This window comes from Dipodomys spectabilis, unplaced genomic scaffold, assembly GCF_019054845.1.
Source record: "Dipodomys spectabilis isolate Male_0828 unplaced genomic scaffold, ASM1905484v1 ptg000144l, whole genome shotgun sequence".
Taxonomy (NCBI): domain Eukaryota; kingdom Metazoa; phylum Chordata; class Mammalia; order Rodentia; family Heteromyidae; genus Dipodomys; species Dipodomys spectabilis.
This window is the reverse complement of record NW_024870821.1, coordinates 2449338-2462523: the sequence shown is the minus strand read 5'-3', so window position 1 is coordinate 2462523 and position 13186 is coordinate 2449338. Positions and strand designations below refer to the sequence as shown.

Here is a 13186-nt window from a genome sequence, read left to right as displayed (position 1 = left end):
AAATATTGCAGTGACTAGAGTTTTAACATTTGAAATATCAGTAATGGCAAAACCTGAAAGACATTTGCTCAGTAATAGACATTGATCTCTGAGGAACTATACTACTAGCTAACATGTGTGGCAATATATCCTAAGGAATCCACTGGGGGAAGTGTTTCTGTAATATGTGGCATATTTGAGCAATATTCAGTGAAAATATATAGAAAACTAAAAGTAAGATGCACATTATAATAATTTGTTTTGTTTGTCCACCTGTGTGTGTTATTAATGCTATGTACAGTGCCTATTTCCAGATAAAACCTGTTTTAACATGTTTTAAAACACAATTTGTTCGTTATTTCAACACAAAAAATAGATATGCACGTAGTTATGTTTCTGTAAAATTCACAGAATCCAAAATTTGATTTTTCCATATTCCTTTTGAAGACAGGTGTGCTTACTATGTAGCTCAGAATGCTTTTGAACTTTGAACTTGTTATGTAGCCCAGGGTAGCTGCAAATCTTTTTGTTGTTGTTGTTGGTCGTGGAGCTTGAACTCTGGGCTAGAGCACTGTCCCTCAGCTCTTCAGCTCAAGCCTCGCTAGCGATCTACCACTTGAGGTACAGCCATTTCCGGTTTTTCGTGGTTTATTGGAGATAAGAGTTTCTCAGACTTTCTTGCCTTTGCTGGCTTTCAACCGTGATCCTCAGATCACAGGCTCCTGAGTAGCTAGGATTACAGGCATGAGCCATAGGTGCCTGGCTGCAAATCCTTTTTGAGTTTAAGGAGTATAAGTCTTTTCTATCGTGTGTTGTGATATTAACCATTCTTAAATGTACAATTCACTGAAATTACATATGGCCAACTTGTTGTGCAGTCATCCCTTCCATTCATTCACAGCATTATTCATCTTTCATATATGAACCTGTTTGGTCATTAAGTATGCAGTTCCTCTTCCTCTCACCCCTAGCCTCTGGAACCATAATACCTTTTGCCTCTATGAGTTCTTGTTTCTTGGAAGCTCAGTAAGGCAAGTCATATCATGGCTGTGCCTTTATGACTAGTGCATTTTATTTAGCTTATTGTATTAAAAGTTCATGCCTGATGTAAAAAGTAGTAAAATTTTCCTCCTTTGCAATGCATTTAAGTGTGATTTTACATTATTTTATCTCTTAGTGGTAATAGTCATGAAGTGATTCTCCAAATATTTCTTTTACTCCCTGCTTTCTCTTTTGTTGAAATAGAAGTACTGAAGCAAATTCCTATGTAAAACTATATTTATTTCTTTTTAGGACTCTCAATACAATCTTTGATTGTTTTACATTCCTGACAGAAATAAACTAGGATTCACAATGTTTTCACTTGCTTCCCAGCATGTGTTAGTCTTCTTGTTGTTATTTAGTTTTTAAAACTGTGTCCATACTTCGTGTATAAAGTAGTTATTTCATTGTAAGTTTGATTTAGATTTTTCTCATTTATATTGATATTGAACATCTATATACTTTAATCAATTATCTTTATATATTCTTTATAGATAAGTTTCTTCAATCCTTTTCATCATTTTAATATCAAATGTTGTGTGTGTGGATTAGTTGTAGGATTTTGTTATATATTTTCTAATTCATTGCAGTTAGTAATCAACTCAAAAATATATGGAAATGTTTTCTCTCATACCATGATTTTTCTCCATGTTGATCATTCATTATGATACACAAAGTTTTAATTGTTGCGCTTAATATTGTTTGATTTTGTATCAGGCAATTTTCAGTCTAATGTCATTAAGCTTTCTTCCTCTCCTCTCTTTTTTCCTTCTTTTCCCTTTTCCTCTTTTTCCCTCCTTTTGTGTTCACTTTACTTCCTTCTTTTCCTTGCCCATTTCCTCTCCTTGTCTGACCCCTACTAATTTTTTTCTCTTTTTGTCTCAGATGAGGAATTGCTGTGTTGCCACAATTGGTGTCTAACTTAGAAACTATTGTGATACACCTTACAGATCCTCCACCATGCCTTTCTTGTGCTAGTACTGGACCTTGAACTCACAAGCCTCACATTCAGTAAATTTCATCATTCACTGTTGGCATTTTCCTTTTAGTCATGACTCAAACATGTTTATTATTATGATTAGTCTGGAGGCTTCCAGACCTCAGCCTCCTTCGCAGCTAGGGTAGGATAACTTGTTGTGTTTGAAGCACTTGTTCTGATTTTTTTGTTTTTACCTGAACATATTTTTACTGGTTTATGTAGTATTAATATTAAACCTAAACTCAAATATTTCATGTTTCAAATTAAATATTGTATTTTCTTTCTAATAAATTTAACTGTTGTTCTAACTGCTGTAGATTTTCTTCAAAGGAAGTAGTTTAGGCTAGTACATTGCATGGAGGAATTTTATTCAAATGACCTTAATTGTTATAACAGAGGTGATATACAGAGAGATTCCAATTATGTGAGTCAGTTAATGAGTATATTTCCTTTCATACACCGTCTTTCATTCCCTCATTCTCTCCCAGTTCCTCCCTTGCATCTATACTCATGAGTTATATAGTTTAATTCATCAATGTCTAATGACCTCCACTACTACACTTTTCCACCCTATTTGCCTTGAGTTCTACAGCTTTCCCTGTGACGAGCAGACTACCAAAGAAAGAATACAATTCTGAATTTAGGACAGAATGGTTATAGTAAAAGAGACCTATCTCAGCCATTCAGAGATTAGAAATGTGGAGAAATATATTCAGTTATGTAGGTCAAACATGGAAGAGAATGTGGCAAGCCCAAAGCCAAATGCCAAAGGGAGAGAAATTTAACAAAATACCCTGAAGTTGAAACAAGTCTTAAAAGGGAGAGCTGGGCTTAATGGGAATAGGGCAGAAGAATGGAGATGGAAATGGAAATGGTTGACTAATACAGTCATAACCCTCAATGTACATATGTGAGAATATAAATAGGAAACCTGAAGGGAAAGATGGGATTGGGGTAAGTGAAGGAAGAAAAATGGAAAGTTTGACAATAATCCAGATGCATTGTACATTGAAATGCACATACACACTCTCTTCAACACTGACATGATGAAAAGAAATCCCTTTGCACAACTAGCTAAAAATTAAGTTTTTGAAGTTTTAATATTGAGACCAGAAGCATAAGCATTTATAGATAAATTAGAGGATTGCATCGACATATTCTTGACGCTTGTGCTCCTTTCAATGTACAAAAATTAATAAGTGTCAAATCTGCTGCAAATGTAAATTTTATTTTGTAAATTCTTTTTGCAAATTACTTAGAATATACAGAACCAAATAACACTATTCCTTCCCTTCCAATAAAAAGTCTTATTGACCTTTAGCTTGCTCAGTTGTTTCTAAATATCTTAAAGTAATGCGTTGGAACTAATTTCATTCTACATTTAAGTTTAACTTTTAAATCACTAAATTCTTTTAAAATCCTCTCACTTTGATACAGGTCTGGATAGATAACTGATGTGGGTAGAATCAAAATTACATATATGCTTACCTAATTTTCTCACTTCTGGGCCATAGAATACAGATGGTCCTTGTTAGGAAAATGGAGGCGAGTGGAAAAGGAATAGGATGGACTTGATCATCAACAAACAAGGACTGTTTATTGATGAACAGTGAGGGGCACAGCCTTTCCAGTGGGTTTGGAGGTTGTGCGAGGGAGTTGGGACAGGATCAGGGTTTTTATAAAAGGTCTGAGCAAGGAGGTAGAGGTTAATGAAAAGCTCCTAGGTCAAGAAAGGTGGGGGCCTTTTCAGTTGGGACCACAATGGGATGTGTACAGCTGGGCTTAGGTGGATTTCCCTTCCTGTAATTCAAAGGAGTTCACAAATACCCGGGATTTAGGGTCAGGGTCAATCCATCATATTCCATCTTGATAGAATGTTAGGGCCAAGAGGTGAGAGGCAAGTTCTTCATATAGGGTCTTTGAGACATAAAAAGAATTGTGATGAGTGGGAGTATCATGGAGTTATGAGAACAAAGCAGATTCCCATCATTTGTTACCCTGAAGGAGTATAAAAGTTGGAGGGGCATCATGGTCTTTTCTGGCTATTTCCTGCTGGCATGAGGGTTTAAAGGAGTCACTGGGGCTGGGATCTTTCAGGTCTGTGTTGGATCCAGGGCAGTGTCAGAAAAGCCTCTGGTTGCCTGCAGTAATAGGATGGCCTTGACTTGGTCCCAGATCCTGAGTGAGGGCAGTTATCCTGTTAGAGAGAAACTTGAAAATGATGAGATCAGTCAAAAGGCTGACAAGGTGGCAGGACTAGTTCATGAGTGACACAGGAAAACACACCCTGGGCACAAGCCATAAATGTTCCATTTGTATCATGAGCCCATAACCAGTCAGAAGTTAGTCCTGGATTGGAGAAGTTAAGGGCCTGGTGTGAGACCTTGATTATTTCCTATCAATAGCAGGTAACAAAGGCAAGAATGTAAATTCCTGTCCAGTTAGAAGTTAGACAGATACAGACAGTAGATGGACAAGCTTCTCCACTTGTGTCTATTGACCGCTTGGCTCTGGTTAATTTTGAAAAGGTAGGCACGAAGTGGCTGATGTGACATCATATCCTCTTATTCTTTTCCAACTTGTCCTGGACGTGTAGGTGCTTGTGGCTTAGATATAGGCTTTGAACTCAAGGCCTGAGGGCATTCCCTGAGCACTTCAGCTCAAAACTAGCACCCTACCACTTTGAGTCACAGGGCCACTTTTAGCCTTTGGCTCGTTAATTTTTGAGCCTGCTTCCAGCCTGGCTCTTTGCTGATTATAGAGTCTCAGAGGGATTTTTCTGCCCAGGCTGGTTTTGAACTGCAATATTTGCCACAAAAATCTTTTATTATTTCCAATTAAAGCAACCAGAGATTAATGGGAACAAGTAGAGCTTACATGCATCCTGTCAAGAATTGATCAACAAATACTTGCCAGAACTCTACAATGACAAAACTCAATTGATGAGATGAGAGTTTGAGCATAGCTTGGATGCCTGGAAAACCTGATAACCAATTTTACAAGAGGCTGTCCTGGCCTACACATGTTTTAACACCATAACAATGCAGCTGGCTTTCTCAGGTCAGGCTTGGAAAGGTTTTCAGAGAGTTTTCCAGGAGTCTTAGTTTTTGTAAATCTAAAGCAGTCTTTTACCAAGAATCAGCTGTGTGATGGAGTCAGGCAGAAGTCCAATCTACCATGGTGGAGGTAGGATAGTCCAAGCAAGATCTTGGCCAGAATCTGTCCCTCGGATGAATTGTCAAATCTCCTGCTTTGTTGCTTACAAATTTATACAAAAATTGGTTAAGACACTTGACTTTAGATGGACATAAAGAATGACATGATAGTTTTAATGTAAATCACAGCCAACAATTACATACAAACTTTTACTTATAAACTGTCTTTTAAGGCATATTCATGCCATCTTCTACATACTCAAATTTTCTGACAGAAACAAATACGTGGAACAAACATTTTTAGAAAATTTTTACCTCCTTACCGGTGTTTATCCTCACAGCTGGCTAGGAGCTGAGCTGGGTCTTACTACTTTTACTACTACCCTTGAAAAAGATGTTTTCTTATAAAAAAAAAGCACATTTGTTGAGAAATATCACTACAAAGAATTATAAGAAGATAATTTTTACAGTTTTTATGTATTATAATGAGATTATGTTGAACGTGCTTTCTGTCTCTCTCTCTGTCTGTCTCTGTCTCTGTCTCTCTCTCTGTCTCTGTCTCTCTCTCTCTCACACACACACACAAACACTTAAATGTTTTAAGGCGCGTAGGTTTTTAAAGAAATGAAAATCGGCCATAAGATTTTTTGGAATTCCAATGGCAAAGTGATATTGTTTTGACCAATATGATAAAAACCATGTGTTCAAGGCAATACCAAACAAAATGCAAGGCAAATTTTGACAAACAGAATTTCCACCTTTAAACAAACATTGACAACAAGAGAAGGAACCCTTTAAATCAATTTTGGTGATGAGGTGGTTTAGAATTTTAAATTGAACATTTTAACCACTAGAAGAGTGAAGAGTAGAGAGGAGATAGGTTGGTGGAAGCTTGGGGGTTGAAGAAAAACCCATCATGTGGTCTTTGTCTCTTGCTAGGATCAGCTTCCAAGGCATGTAGAGAGAATTGGGGGAGGAGGTGGTTGAACAGGTTTGTAAGGGGGAAAAGATACCACTTTTAACCATGAAGACATTTAAAGGGAGGATGTGGCATAATGAAGTTACTGAAAAGCTAGTGTTTGAATAATTGGATAAAGTTATTGGAAGAGGTGAGAGGGAGGGATTTTTCTTCGGTAGCCATTTAGAGGAGAAATTAAGAATCTAGATTTTGAAGTGAGTGGACTCAGGAAAGAGGAAAGGACTGTATTATTGTCTAAGTCCCTAAGAGAAGAAGGATTGGCTTGTTTCTATTATGGGATTTCAGGGTGGTAAAGGGAGAGAGCAGCAAAAGACAGAGGCTGTCCTCAGTGTGTTTGTCAGCCAGCCTCTGTCAGTAACAGATTAACGAAATGTCCAGACCAGAGGACCATTTAATTATGGTCTGGAAGGGAAGAAGGTGTATTAACCATAGAAGAGGGTTGAGAAATATATAAGTATGGAGGGGTTTGTTTAGAGGGATTTTTAACAGGACTCATAGCTTGTTGTTTTACCTTTGGAGGCCTATGCCCACCCCCACCTTGTGTCAGCTACACAAGCATGCAGACAGGCAGGCACAGAGACCGGGGTCAGCAAAAGGAGTTTGCTTGAAACAGACACAATTTTAGCCTAGAGAATATGGACCAACTGCAAATACCAAGAGTGTAGTTAGAAGAGCAAGGAAGGAGAAAAGGTTCTTTGGTGATGGAGGTCATCAAAGAAAAGAGAGATAGAGGGAAATGGAGATGGGGAGAGAGACAGATTGAGTTGCTACAAGATAAGGAGTTACTTTTTTAGAGGAAGCGTTGGGTGGCTCCTGGCAGAGAAGGGCTTGGTGAGCAAGGCAGGAGAGTGGAGAGGGAGCCCTCTGGAGTGGAGGTCAGAGAAGGACTTGGTGGACTGAACAGAACAAGCAAAGGGAGGATTTTCTGGAGCAGAGCTTGAGGAGGGCTTAGGTTTAGGGGACCTCAGACTCCTCCCAGTTTCATTGGAGAATTGTTTAAATCAGCAAGAGTAAAACCTAAGGTTTTGAATTTAGGTCAGCAGTGCCATGGTAATGAGACAAGATTTTGGAATAAAAACAAATCAGTTTTGTTTTTTTATGACTGTAAATCAGTCAGCCCAGAGTCTTAAGTGTAGACAGCAGGCATGCCAATGGGGTGTCTCTGGGAGACAATTTGGAAATTTTGGTAGGACTATGGAGCCTGTCCTGATGCTCCAGGCAACGCTGGCGCTTTGGGAAGCCAGACGGATGGATCCCAATAATTAAGAGAGGGTATAAGGAAAGAAGAGACTTCTGGAGTCTCTGGACCCCACAGACAAGAAGGAAGGGAGGGAGTCCTGCCCTCCTGGTGTCCATGTCAGTTACCTTGTCCTGAAGGCTTTTAGGTATTGGCTGAAGCCAGTCAAACAGCGAAGAGCCTTCTGCCTGGAGATCAGAGTCCAGGGACAGGGTAAAGGATAGCGAATAGGGGGAGAGATAAGGCCTTTTCTGAGCTTACGCAGAGGGGCAATAATACCTCAAGCCACAGCAGCGTGGCCATCCACTGTTTGCAGTGCTTACAAAAGCAAAGGCTGGGAAGTTTTTCAGGTGTCTGTTTAGCCCAAAGTAAGCTCAGAGGGCTCTGTGCTTCTGATGAAGAAAAGCCTTGGAAGGAGGAGGAAGGTAGCAGAAAGCCTCCGTGAGAGGTGGCAAGGAGGTGGGTGGCCCCTTGGCAGAGGGCACCTAGTTACTCCTGGTGCTTTTTATCTCCTGGGTGTCAGCACCATATGTTAGGAAAATGGAGGAGAACGGAAAAGGAATAGGCCTGACTTGATCACCAACAGAAAGGACTCTTTATTGAGGAACAGCCAGGGGCACAGCCCTTCCAGCAGGATTGAGGTTGTGTGAGGTAGCTGGCACAGGATCAGTGTTTTATAGGAGATCTGATGAAGGAGGTAGAGGTTAATGAAAAGCCCCTAGGTCAAGAAAGATGGAGGACTTTCAGTTGGGTCTGAGATGGGATGTTTACAACCGGGCCTAGGTGGATTGCCCTCCTTGCACATCAAAGGAGTTCACACATACCTGGAATTAGGCCTGGAGTCCTTATGGACTTGGGATAATAGGGTGGGGCTCAACCATTCAGGCCAATTGGAAAAAGTTAGCCTTCCGAGCTTTTCTGCATATAAACACTCCATCAACATTTTCTTATTAGAGGATTATTCAAGATTAGCTATATGTTGATTGATAATAACTGAGCTTGACAGAAAGGTGAGGGAAAACTGTCTAGTCTTCAATGAGGTTCTGACTTGTATTTCACAAAGTGTTATGAAAGCCCTCAATGAGAAATCTAGTAGCTGCATTTCTTAAAAGTGCTTGCCTAGGGGCTGGGAAGGTGGCTCAGTGGTAGAGCGCTTGTCTTGCATGCATGAGGCCCTGGGTTCGATGCCTCAACACCACATAAGCAGGAAACAAAAGCCGGAAGTGGCTCTGCGGCTCAAGTGGTAGAGTGCTAACTTTGAGCTGAAGAACTGAGGGACAGCTCCCAGGCCCAAAGTTCAGGCCCACGACCGGACCCCCCAAAAAAATTTAAAAATAAAAGTGCTTGCCTGGTTACACTTTCTGATAATGTGTCAATTCAAGTGCTTCTTGGAGTTCCAAACCATTCATTCAATTTTGCTGTATTAGAAACTTGTTACGTTTTGCGGACAGCTCTTGGTGATGAAATTTGTGCTTTTTAAAATTGCTCTCCCAATTCCATCCACAAAATGCAGACAAAAATTATCTGAAAAAATTCATATCTGTTGATATTGCATATACATTTACTTTCCGTTATAAACCTAGAATGCGGTAAAATTTCTCATAGCAATTACACTGCACTAGATTGTGGGCAGTTTCTAATGTAAATAATATATTTATTTTTGTAGAGAATTTGAGTATCCAAAATTTTAATATGCCTGTCATCCTAAAAACAATACCTTACTGATATTGAATGACAAATATAACTTCCCATAAGTACAGAAATTTTCCTTGTATCTTTTTAATATATACTTTTATTGTAAAGATACTATACAGAGGGGTTACAGTTACACAAGTAAGGAAATGAGTACATTTCTTATTGAGCATTGTTAACCCCTCCTGGTTTTCCTCTACCATCCCTTCCCTTTACACCTCCTCAACTCCTCCTTCCACCCCCCTCTGAGTGTCTTGTACATCCTATTGTTACAATGGATCAACCTGTATCCTTTCCTTGTATCTTAAATGAAGAAATGCTGGCTTGTTTCATGCTGATTCTACTTGTGTTGACACACCTAAGGTCACTCTCCAAGTCCAAAAGCACATAAATGAAGTGCAAATCATCTTTTGTCAGTGGTATAATTGTGTTCTACACATTTATTGAAAGGATACAAACCTTAATACATATATACATTTGAAGGCATTTGATGTGTGAAAACCCATCAATATAAAATATAAAGTGATTTTGATAAAAAATAAAGGTGACTCAGAAGAAATTATAAATGCAAAAACAGTCTTTACAGAAACAAATTCTTAGAGATATTTCATGACTTTGAAAAGGATAAAGTGGCTGAAATTAATATAAATTTAGAAGTATGACAATTCACAAAAATATAAAAAGATATTCATGTATATCATTATATAAGCCAAAGCAGAAAGCAAATGTTGTTTAGATGACTTTTTAAAATATACTTTCTCAGGAACTGGGAAGGGGATTCAGTGGTAGAGTGCTTGCCTAGAATGAATGAGGCCCTGGGTTTGATTCCTCAGTACCACATCAGTAGAAAAAGACAAAAGTGGTCATGTGGCTCAAGTGGTAGCACTAGCCTTGAGCTGAATTGCTAAGGGAAAGCACCCAGGCCCAACAGTTCAAGCCCCACGACCAACAAAAACAAAATCAAAAAACAAAAAAACACTATCTCTCACTTTTGTGTCCTCAACTCTGTAATACGGCTGCTTCAGCCTAGGGCTAAGATTTTAGCTGTGGACACTTAACACTCCTGATTCAGACTCTACTTGAGAAAAATTTTAATGAATATTTTGTTCTTAATTTTGCTCTTTGTAAATTCATATGCACCTATAAAACATGGTGTGGCCATCCCAGTAACATTCTCAAAGTACCTCCTAATGACGACTTACAAAAAGTTGTATTATATTACAACAAGGAAAACAATGCTACAATAAACAAAACCAATCATTAAATATTAATGATTAATAAATGAAAAATGAAACAATTACCAGTGTTTCCAGTATTTGAAGTATACTACATATTAGGTTTTACTATTTTTTCATAGTTTCACAGTTTTATAGGCTATGAGTAGTCTTTAAAGTTTCCCACTAAGATTATTATTTATGGCTCATATCATCTGTATATGGCTTATATCATCATTTGTTCCTCGCTAACCTATAAAGTAAGGAAGCCCTAAAGTTTTAACAGAAACTGTGGAATTAACAAAGTCTTAACTCTTCACTCTGCTTCTTTACACAAAGACTTTGCAAATTCTCATTAGTAAAATTTCTATAAACTCTGAAATGTACACACTTAGTAGTATATGCTGCTACAATAAATCTTAAATACTTTATGGAAGTTTTATGACCTGTCATACAGTCTTAATTTTGGCATATATATAAGCAAATTCCCAAAATTAAAAATATTTAAAACATTAAAACTTTTAACAAACCTTAACACTTGCTTCAATGTTCATTATGAGAGGTGCCTTGTATAGAATAATTGAATTCCTCCTCTTACACATCTCTTGAGCAACAAATATCTGGAATTATATTGTTTGTGACATGTCAATCTTGATTTATTCATAAATGTGTGCTTATATAAGAAATACATGGTTCTAAAATTTCACAACAATTCTTTAGAACTTACTTTTTGTTGAATTGTTTAGTTTAAGAAAATCAATTACACTTTATATATAAAAAATGTTCTGTGCTCAATTCGGCAACACATACACTAAAATTGAAATGATACAGAGAAGATTACCATGGCCCCTGTGCAAGGATGACAAGCAAACTCATGAGGTGTTCCATATTTTTACAACAGACGCTGGAGTGGATGTGGCCAGAAGGGAACCCTACTGCATTCGAACCCTACTGCATTCTTGGGTGGGAGTGTAAACTTGTTCAGCCACTTTGGAAAGCAGTATGAAGGTTCCTCAAAAGATTCCACATAGCGCTCCTTTATGACCCAACAATACTTCTTCTGGGCATTTACCAAAATGATCACAAACAAGACCATACTAAAACTACCACCACTACTATATTTATTGCAGCATTATTTACCATAGCTAAAATATGGAACCAACATCGATGCCTCTCAGTACATGAATGGATCAAGAAAATGTTATAGATAGATAAATAGATAGATAGATTGATTGATTTCCATTGTGTGTGTATGTGTGTGTGTGTGTGTGTGTGTGTGAGAGAGAGAGAGAGAGAGAGAGAATAGGAATTCTATACCTCCATCTGAAAGAATGTCATTCCCCAATTTGTTAGGAAATGGAAAGGCTTGGAAAAAATTATATTAGTGAAGTAAGCCAAGTCCAAAGAAACATAGGTCCCATGGTTTCCCTTATTTGCAATAAATAATATATGTCTGGGATAAGCAGAAAAGGTCAAAAGCTTTGTGCATATGACCAGATAAGATGATGCTAAATGAAATGACCCCCAAAGTAAGTACACAAGTGGGGTTTTTTTCTTGCATGCTATTATTTCAAACATATTTATAATGTACGATGTGTTTTATTGTTTCTTTATATGTTCCTCGCCCACAGTATAACCTCTGTTTTCACTGTATTTGATTTTGGTGCACCTGAATCTTGTATATACACTTAGCTAATTGGGGAGGGGAAAGAAGAAACAAAATGGTTAACTAGGAATACTGGTCGACCCATTGTGACAATGAGATGCACAAGACACTATGTTGAAAGTTGAACTTTACAATTTAGGTGGGGTTGGGGGGGATGAAGGGGTGTGTACTTGTAGAGGTGCGAGGGAAGGGATGGTGGGGGAAAAAAAACAAAGGAGGTAGTAACAATGCCTGAGAGGAAATGGACTCATTAACTTGCTCATGTAACTGAAACCCCTCTGTACAGTATTTTAACAATAAAATACATATAAAAATGTTCTGAGATGGAAGAGTTTATTTCCCCTATTATACCCATATAATATCATTAACTAAGAAATTAATGCAAAACACTGACGTGAATAAGTGTGTGAGTCTGTGTGTATGTGTGTGTGCCTGAATGTTGGCGTACTCAGAGTTTGAACTTAGGGCTTTAAGGTCTTGCTAGGCCTTTCCCCTCTAGTTTGGTGAGCTAGTATATTAGCTACATCTCCGTTCATGCTCTTTTCTAGTTCATTAAAATTTTTGAAAAATAATCTCATGATTTTTTGCTCTGATTGGTTTCCAAATGTTATCCACAGACCTCAGCCTTCTGAGTACATATCCTGAGTAGTCAGGATTACAAGGGTGACCAACCAGCACAAGGCTTTCAGAAACATATTAAATGTAGAAGAAAATTTACATCATGAGTGCCTGTTTTATCATCTACATTCAAAGCATTTTGGAGTGATTATATGTGAATTTATTTCGTTTTTGGATTCTTAAAAGACAGTAAGTGATGATATTTAAAAATTTTAGTACTTTTTAAAAAGGAAACTGGAAATGTGGAATAGAAGAAATTTGGCTCTCTTTGGACCTCAATTTATAAGCTCATCTCTGTGCATGATAACCCAATGTCACCAACACAGTCTGTGTTGAAGACAAAATGTGGCAGAAAACAAACACCCTTGGCAACAATTGCTATGGTATTATTTCTTGGACAATATGTATATTGAATTGAGTGTGTAAGAGAATGGAGAGATTTTACCTATCTTTTTTTGTATTGCTGAAAGACTTTTGGAAACTTTGACTGATTTCCTTCCTCATTGTGTGTCTTTGGACCATGCACTTAGTGCCTTTAATTACAATTTTTCCCAACATTATAATGGTAATAACATTAGCATTACAGCAAATATTATCTTAAGAATTAAGAGGCATGACACTGGTGA

The 13186-nt window shown here is 37.8% G+C and overlaps 1 non-coding gene across 1 annotated transcript; it reads left to right on the top strand.

Moving 5' to 3' along the window:
• The first annotated feature begins 11063 nt into the window (after positions 1–11063).
• LOC122117576 lies at positions 11064–11170 on the top strand. The gene has a single exon (XR_006149204.1). It is a non-coding gene; the product is annotated as a U6 spliceosomal RNA (small nuclear RNA).
• The last annotated feature ends 2016 nt before the right edge of the window (positions 11171–13186 follow it).